This window comes from Bubalus bubalis, chromosome 18 (assembly GCF_019923935.1).
Source record: "Bubalus bubalis isolate 160015118507 breed Murrah chromosome 18, NDDB_SH_1, whole genome shotgun sequence".
In the NCBI taxonomy this organism is placed as follows: Eukaryota; Metazoa; Chordata; class Mammalia; order Artiodactyla; family Bovidae; genus Bubalus; species Bubalus bubalis.
In genome coordinates, this window is record NC_059174.1 from 58,189,825 (window position 1) to 58,198,050 (window position 8,226).

An 8,226-nucleotide genomic window follows, 5' to 3' on the forward strand; every position below is an offset into this window, starting at 1 on the left:
TATTTGAGGCCCCATGGAGTATAGCCCGGCAGGCTGCTGTGTCCATGGGACCTCCCAGGCAAGAATACTGGAGTGGGTTGCTACTTCCTAATCCTGGGGATCTTTTGACTGAGGGATAAAACCCCCATCTCTTGCATCTCCATTGGCAGGGGGATTCCTTACCACTGAGCCACCTGGGAAGCCTCTTTGGTCTGTTCAGTTCAGTTCAGTTCAGTCACTCAGTCATGTCCCACTCTTTGTGACCCCATAAATCACAGCATGCCAGGCCTCCCTGTCCATCACCAACTCCCAGAGTTCACTCAAACTCATGTCCATCGAGTCAGTGATGCCATCCAGCCATCTCATCCTCTGTCATCCCCTTCTCCTCCTGCCCCCAATCACTGCCAGTATTAGGGTCTTTTCCAATGAGTCAACTCTTCGCATGAGGTGGCCAAAGTATTGGAGTTTCAGCTTCAGCATCGGTCCTTCCAATGAAACCCCAGGACTGATCTCCTTTAGGATGGACTAGTTGGATCTCCTTGCAGTCCAAGTGAGTCTCAAGAGTCTTCTCCAACACCACAGTTCAAAAGCATCAATTCTTTGGCGCTCAGCTTTCTTCACAGTCCAACTCTCACATCCTTACATGACCACTGGAAAAACCATAGCGTTGACGGACTCTTGTTGGCAAAGTAATATCTCTGCTTTTCAACATGCTATCTAGGTTGGTCATAACTTTCCTTCCAATGAGTAAGCGTCTTTTAATTTCATGGCTGCAATCACCATCTGCAGTGATTTTGGAGCTCAAGAAATAAAGTCTGACACTGTTTCCATTGTTTCCCCATGCATTTCCCATGAAGTGATGGGACCAGATGCCATGACCTTAGTTTTCTGAATGTTGAGCTTTAAGCCAACTTTTTCACTCTCCTCTTTCACTTTCATCAAGAGGCTTTATAGTTCCTCTTCATTTTCTGCCATAAGGGTCGTGTCATCTGCATATCTGAGGTTATTGATATTTCTCCCAGCAATCTTGATTCCAGCTTGTGCTTCTTCCAGCCCAGCGTTTCTCATGATGTACTCTGCATGTAAGTTAAATAAGCAGGGTGACAATATACAGCCTTGACGTACTCCTTTCCCTATTTGGAACCAGTCTGTTGTTCCATGTCCAGATCTAACTGTTGCTTCCTGACCTGCATACAAATTTCTCAAGAGGCAGATCAGGTGGTCTGGTATTCCCATCTCTTTCAGAATTTTCCATAGTTTATTGTGATCCACACAGTCAAAGGCTTTGGCATAGTCAATAAAGCAGAAATAGATGTTTTTCTGGAACTCTCTTGCTTTTTCCATGATCCAGCGGATGTTGGCAATTTGATCTCTGGTTCCCCTGCCTTTTCTAAAACCAGCTTGAACATCTGGAAGTTCACAGTTCACGTAGTGCTGAGGCCTGGCTTGGAAAATTTTGAGCATTACTTTACTAGTGTGTAAGATGAGTGTAATTGTGCGGTAATTTGAGCATTCTTTGGCATTGCTCAATGAGATGGCTGGATGGCATCACTGACTCGATGGATATGAGTTTGAGTGAACTCCGGGAGTTGGTGATGGACAGGGAGGCCTGGTGTGCTGCGATTCTTGGGGTCACAAAGAGTCGGACACGACTGAGCGACTGAACTAAACTGAACTGAATATGGTGAAGCTTCATGTTATTCTTCACATCACTAGATGGCAGAATATTTATCTTGAAGAGAAAGCACACAGATGTAAAGTGTGTGGCAAGGCTTTTACCCAAAGATCAGAGTTCAGGAACACACTGGAGCAACACCTCCAAAATGCAATGAGTATAGGAAAAACTTTATGTTGTCCAGGCATTAGGACTTGAGCAATCTGATCATGAGAATGTTCAGTTTCTGACCATGAAGCCTAACCGTGATGAAAGCTCAGTTTATGAGTCTTTGGGGTGGACTGGATACAGATCTCAGATGCCAAGTCATAGTGATGGGAGCTTCTAATCATGCTATGCCAGCAAATTTGGAAAACTCAGCAGTGGCCACAGGACTGGAAAAGGTCAGTTTTCATTCCAATCCCAAAGAAAGGCAACTACCACACAATTGCACTCATCAAACATGCTAGTAAAGTAATGCTCAAAATTCTCCAAGCCAGGCTTCAGCAATATGTGAACCGTGAACTTCCTGATGTTCAGGCTGGTTTTAGAAAAGGCAGAGGAACCAGAGATCAAATTGCCAACATCCGCTGGATCATGGAAAAAGCAAGAGAGTTCCAGAAAAACATCTATTTCTGCTTTATTGACTAAGCCAAAGCCTTTGACTGTGTGGATCACAATAAACTGTGGAAAATTCTGAAAGTGATGGGAATACCAGACCACCTGACCTGCCTCTTGAGAAACCTATATGCAGGTCAAGCAGCAACAGTTAGAACTGGACATGGAACAACAGACTGGTTCCAAATAGGGAAAGGAGTACGTCAAGGCTGTATATTGTTACCCTGCTTATTTAACTTCTATGCAGAATACATCTGAGAAATGCTAGGCTGGAAGAAGCACAAGCTGGAATCAAGATTGCTGGGAGAAATATCAATAACCTCAGATATGCAGATGACACCACCCTTATGGCAGAAACTGAAGAGGAACTAAAAAGCCTCTTCATGAAGGTGAAAAAGGCGAGTGAAAAAGTTGGCTTAAAGCTCAACATTCAGAAAACTAAGGTCATGGCATCTGGTCCCATCACTTCATGGGAAATAGATGGGGAAACAGTGGAAACAGTGTCAGACTTTTAATTTTTGGGGCTCCAAAATCACTGCAGATGGTGATTCCAGCCATGAAATTAAAAGACACTTACTCCTTGGAAGGAAAGTTATGACCAAACTGGACAGCATATTAAAAGGCAGAGACATTACTTTTCCAACAAAGTTCCATCTAGTCAAGGCTATGGTTTTTCCAGTGGTCATGTATGGATGTGAGAGTTGGACTGTGAAGAAAGCTGAGTGCTGAAGAATTGATGCTTTTGAACTGTGGTATTGGAGATGACTCTTGAGATTCCCTTGGACTGCAAGGAGATGCAACCAGTCCATTCTAAAGTTGATCAGTCCTGGGTGTTCATTGGAAGGACTGATACTAAAGCTGAAACTCCGATATTTTAGCCACCTCATGCAAAGAGTTGACTCATTGGGAAAGACTCTGATGCTGGGAGGGATTGAGGGCAGGAGTAGGGGAAGACAGAGGATGAAATGGCTGGATGGCATCACCGACTCGATGGACATGAGTTTGAGTGAACTGTCGGAGTTGGTGATGGACAGGGAGGCCTGGTGTTTTGAGATTCATGGGGTCACAAAGAGTCAGACAGGACTGAGCGACTGAACTAAAGTGAATAATGAAAAGAATGCCTACGAGATTTTGAATCAAACAGCCTGCTCTGAAACAAACCTAAGTGTGGGAGTTGGCTACTAGAAGTGCATCTAAGAAGATATTGCTAAGACTGATATATTTTGACATGTGTTTTTTAAAATAATGTGTAATCTGCCATTTTTGAATGTTCTGAAAATGTTGATTAGATCCCATGATTTGATGGGGGGTATGAAGTTCATCCATAAATCCCAAATCTTCGGAAGACTGTATTTTTCAGACTTTGTTACCCACATTTGAGAAAACGTTGTTGTTGTTCAGTTGCACAGTCATGTCCGACTCTTTACAACCCCATGGACTGCAGCAGGCCAGGCTTCCCTGTCCTTCACCATCTCCCAGAGCTTGCTCAAACTCATGTCCATTGAGTTGATGATGCCATTCAACCATCTCATTCTCTGTCGTCCCCTTCTTCTCCCACTTTCAATCTTTCCCAGCATCAGGGTCTTTTCTAATGAGTCGGCTCTTCACATCAGGTGACCAAAGTATTGGAACTTCAGCTTCAACATCAACCCTTCCAGTGAATATTCAGGATTGATCTCCTTTAGGATGGACTGGTTTGATCTCCTTGCAGTCCAAGGGACTCTCAAAAGTCTTCTCCAACATCACAGTTCAAAAGCATCAGTTCTTTACCACTCAGCCTTCATTATGGTCCAGCTCTCATATCCATACATGACTACTGGAAAAACCATAGCTTTAATATACAGACCTTTGTGGGCAAAGTAATGTCTCTCCTTTTTAATATGCTGTAGAGATTTGTCATAGCTTTAGAAAATAAAGACCTAAAATATATTACAACTTGCAAATAGAAAGTGAAAAATTCTAATTATGTTCACACTCAACATATAATCAACTTGAAATTACATTATGGACATAATTTAGTGTAATTTCCTAAACAAGTTTTGGGGAAAGATACTTAACATTTGGGCTTCCCTGGTGACTCAAACAGTAAAGAATTCGCCTGCAATGAACAAGACCTGGGTTCGATCCCTGGGTTGGGAGGATCCCCTGGAGGAGGGCATGGCAACCCACTCAAGTATTCTTGCCTGGAGAGTCCCGTGGAGAGAGGAGCCTGGCAGGCTATGGTCCATGGCATCGCAAAGAATCCGAAACAGCTGAGTGACTAAGCACGTCCTCCAAAGTATAGAATATTTTAAACAATGATGGAGCTCTCATCTAAAGTAAGAAAATGTTTTTTTCTCCTATTTTGCTTTCTGTTTTTAGGGTCCTATACGAAATTTTAGGGTTCTATACGAAATTATGGATGCTAGGTAAACTTATTGTGATAATCATTTCACAGTATCAGTTAATTTTTCTCTGTAGCTTAAACGTTCAGTTCACTTCTGTTGCTCATTCATGTCCGACTCTTTACGACCCCATGAATTGCAGCATGCCAGGCCTCCCTGTCCATCACCAACTCCTGGAGTTCACTCAGACTCATGTCCATCGAGCCAATGATGCCATCCAACCATCTCATCCTCTGTTGTCCCCTTCTCCTCCTGCCCTCAATCCTTCCCAGCATCAGAGTCTTTTCCAATGAGTCAACACTTCGCATGAGGTGGCCAAAGTACTGGAGTCTCAGCTTTAGCATCAGTGCTTCCAAAGTAATCCCAGGGCTGATCTCCTTTAGAATGGACTGGCTGGATCTCCCTGCAGTCCAAGGGACTCTCGAGAGTTCTCTCCAACACCACAGTTCAAAAGCACCAATTCTTCGGCGCTCAGCTTTCTTCAAAGTCCAACACTCACATCCATACACGAACACTGGAAAAACCATAGCCTTGACCAGATGGGACCTTGTTGGCAAAGTAATGTCTCTGCTTTTCAATATGCTATCTAGGTTGGTCATAACTTTTCTTCCAACAAGTAAGCGTCTTTTAATTTCATGGCTGCAGTCACCATATGCAGTGATTTTGGAGCCCAGAAAAATAAAGTCTGACACTGTTTCCACTGTTTTCCATCTATTTCCCATGAAGTGATGGGACCAGATGCCATGATCTTCATTTTCTGAATGTTGAGCTTTAAGCCAACTTTTTCACTCGCCTCTTTCACCTTCATCAAGAGGCTTTTTAGTTCCTCTTCATTTTCTGCCATATGGGTGATGTCATCTGCATATCTGAGGTTATTGATATTTCTCCCAGCAATCTTGATTCCAGCTTGTGCTTCTTCCAGTCCAGCGTTTCTCATGATGTACTCTGCGTGTAAGTTAAATAAGCAGGGTGACAATGTACAGCCTTGACGTACTCCTTTCCCTATTTGGAACCAGTCGGTTGTTCCATGTCCAGATCTAACTGTTGCTTCCTGACCTGCATACAGATTTCTCAAGAGGCAGATCAGGTGGTCTGGTATTCCCATCTCTTGAAGAATTTTCCACAGTTTATTGTGACCCACACAGTCAAAGGCTTTGGCAGAGTCAATAAAACAGAAATAGATGTTTTTCTGGAACTCTCTTGCTTTTTCCATGATCCAGCAGATGTTGGCAATTTGATCTCTGGTTCCTCTGCCCTTTCTAAAACCAGCTTGAACATCAGGAAGTTCACGGTTCACATATTGCTGAAGCCTGGCTTGGAGAATTTTGAGCATTACTTTACAAGCGTGTGAGATGAGTGCAATTGTGCGGTAGTCTGAGCATTCTTTGGCATTGCTTTTCTTTGGGATTGGAATGAAAACAGACCTTTTCCAGTCCTGTGGCCACTGCTGAGTTTTCCAAATTTGCTGGCATATTGAGTGCAGCACTTTCACAGCATCATCTTTCAGGATTTGAAATAGCTCAACTGGAATTCCATCACCTCCACTAGCTTTTTTCATAGTGATGCTTTCTAAGGCCCACTTGACTTCACATTCCAGGATGTCTGGCTCTAGGTCAGTGATCACACCATCATGATTATCTGAGTCGTGAAGATCTTTTTTGTACAGTTCTTCCGTGTATTCTTGCCATCTCTTCTTAATATCTTCTGCTTCTGTTAGGTCCATACCATTTCTGTCCTTTATTGAGCCCATCTTTGCATGAAATGTTCCCTTGGTATCTCTAATTTTCTTGAAGAGATCTCTAGTCTTTCCCATTCTGTTGTTTTCCTCTATTTCTTTTCATTGATCGCTGAGGAAGGATTTCTTATCTCTTCTTGCTATTCTTTGCAACTCAGCATTCAGATGCTTATATCTTTCCTTTTCTCCTTTGCTTTTCGCTTCTCTGCGTCTCACGGCTATGTGGAAGGCCTTCCCAGACAGCCATGTTGCTTTTTGGCGTTTCTTTTCCATGGGGATGGCCTTGATCCCTGTCTCCTGTACAGTGTCACGAACCTCATTCCATAGCTCCTCAGTCACTCTATCTATCAGATCTAGCCCCTTAAATCTATTTCTCACTTCCACTGTATAATCATAAGGGATTTGATTTAGGTCATACCTAAATGGTCTAGTGGTTTTCCATACTTTCTTCAATTTCAGTCTGAATTTGGCAATAAGGAGTTCATGATCTGAGCCACAGTCAGCTCCTGGCCTTGTTCACTGTATAGAGCTTGTCCATCTTTGGCTGCAAAGAATATAATCAATCTGATTTCAGTGTTGACCATCTGGTGATGTCCATGTGTAGAGTCTTCTCTTGTGTTGTTGGAAGAGGGTGTTTACTATTACCAGTGCATTTTCTTGGCAGAACTCTGTTAGCCTTTGCCCCACTTCATTCTGTACTCCAAGGCCAAATTTGCCTGTTACTCCAGGTGTTTGTTGACTTCCTACTTTTGCACTCCAGTCCCCTATAATGAAAAGGACATCTTTTTTGGGTGTTAGTTGTAAGAGGTCTTGTAGGTCTTCATAGAACCATTCAACTTCAGCTTCTTCAGCATTGCTGGTTGGGGCATAGACTTGGATTAGTGTGATATTGAATGGTTTGCCTTGGAAATGAACAGAGATCATTCTGTCATTTTTGAGACTGCATCCAAGTACTGCATTTCGAACTCTTTTGTTGACCATGATGGCTACTCCATTTCTTCTGAGGGATTCCTGCCCCCAGTAGTAGATATAATGGTCATCTGAGTTAAATTCACCCATTCCAGTCCATTTTAGTTCACTGACTCCTAGAATTCTGACGTTCACTCTTGCTATCTCTTGTTTAACCACTTCCAATTTGCCTTGATTCATGAACCTGACATTCCACGTTCCTATACAATATTGCTCTTTACAGCATCGGACCTTGCTTCTATCACCAGTCAGATCCACAGCTGGGTATTCTTTATGCTTTGGCTCCATCCCTTCATTCTTTCTGGAGTTATTTCTCCCCTGATCTCCAGTAGCGTATTGGCCACCTACTGACCTGGGGAGTTCCTCTTTCAGTATCCTATCATTTTGCCTTTTCATGGGGTTCATACTATTCATGGGGTTCTCAAGGCAAGAATACTGAAGTGGTTTGCCATTCCGTTCTCCAGTGGACCACATTCTGTCAGACCTCTCCACCATGACCCGCCCATCTTGGGTGGCCCCACATGGCATGGCTTAGTTTCATTGAGTTAGACAAGGCTGTGGTCCTAGTGTGATTAGATTGGCTAGTTTTCTGTGAGTATGGTTTCAGTGTGTCTGCCCTCTGATGCCCTCTTGCAACACCTACAGTCTTACTTGGGTTTCTCTTACCTTGGAAGTGGGGTATCTCTTTAAGGCTGCTCCAACAAACCGCAGCCACTGCTCCTTACCTTGGAGGAGGGGTATTCCTCACCACCACCCTTTCTGACCTTGAACGTGGAATAGCTCCTCTAGGCCCTACTGCGCCGGCGCAGCCACGGCTCTTTGGAGGTGGGGTTGCTCCTCTAGGCCCCAGCCCCTGGCCTCGGACGTGGGGTAGCTCCTCCCGGACG